This window comes from Lupinus angustifolius, chromosome LG05, assembly GCF_001865875.1.
Source record: "Lupinus angustifolius cultivar Tanjil chromosome LG05, LupAngTanjil_v1.0, whole genome shotgun sequence".
Lineage (NCBI taxonomy): Eukaryota > Viridiplantae > Streptophyta > Magnoliopsida > Fabales > Fabaceae > Lupinus > Lupinus angustifolius.
In genome coordinates, this window is record NC_032013.1 from 11508967 (window position 1) to 11509191 (window position 225).

A 225-nucleotide genomic window follows, 5' to 3' on the forward strand; every position below is an offset into this window, starting at 1 on the left:
CTCTCAAAGTTGGCTCCATCAACACATTGATGGATTAAGAACAAAGCTTTGCAACCATTCTTCTTGGACTCTCTGTAACTTATCCTTTAAGCCTCATTTGCATTCTCCCCAACTTCTTAGTATTCACTCTGAACAATCTCAGACACTTCTTGAAATCCAAAGATTGTCTTCATTTAGATTCTCCGTCTATCATAATTCTTGGATTCAAGAATTGGTAGTGTCATT